The sequence below is a fragment of the Elephantulus edwardii genome, unplaced genomic scaffold (assembly GCF_000299155.1).
Source record: "Elephantulus edwardii isolate Elephantulus edwardi_28Jun2011 unplaced genomic scaffold, EleEdw1.0 scaffold00035, whole genome shotgun sequence".
Lineage (NCBI taxonomy): Eukaryota > Metazoa > Chordata > Mammalia > Macroscelidea > Macroscelididae > Elephantulus > Elephantulus edwardii.
The window spans coordinates 7,751,182-7,751,865 of record NW_006399785.1 but is presented as its reverse complement, the minus strand read 5'-3'; positions in this window follow the sequence as shown (position 1 = coordinate 7,751,865).

Below are 684 nucleotides of genomic sequence, written 5' to 3'. Positions count from 1 at the left end.
AACAACAACAACAACAACAACAACAGCCTTCATAAAAAAATTTGCCCTGGGATATATTTATTGGACTACAATTCACAGTAACCTTATAAACAACAGCTCTGAACCCTGCCCTATCCTGAGCCAATATCACTGTCTCTGACACACTTCCCCCTGTAACCCCAGTCACTGTGTCAATACATCTAATCCAGGATCTTCCTTTCTCATGTTGATAATCCACCTTTCCAAGCATGATGTTTTTCTCTAAGGACTTGTTCCTTCTAGCATCATGCCCAAAGTATCTGAGTGGGAATTTCAAATTCTTTGCCTCTTAAGAGTAATGTAGTCTTAACCTCTCCAGGACAGACATGTTTATTCTCTTGGCATTTCATGATATGTTCAATACTCTTCTCTAGCATTACAACTTAAAGTTATCAATTCTTCTGTCATAATTAGTTATTTTCCTGTTCATGATGCATAGCAAGAAGTTGAGGAGATAACAGGCTGGATTTAGGTGCACCTTGAACTTTAGACTGACATCATTGCTCTTCAGCACTCTGTAGATTTCCGTGCCAGCCAATTTCCCCAAAGCAACTTGTTTTTTAAATTTCCTCACTACTGGTGCCAAGTTGAATCTTTGTTTTCTTGATGTTGGGCTGCAATTCATATTAAAGGCTGTAGTCCTTGACCTTCTGCAGAGAATACTTC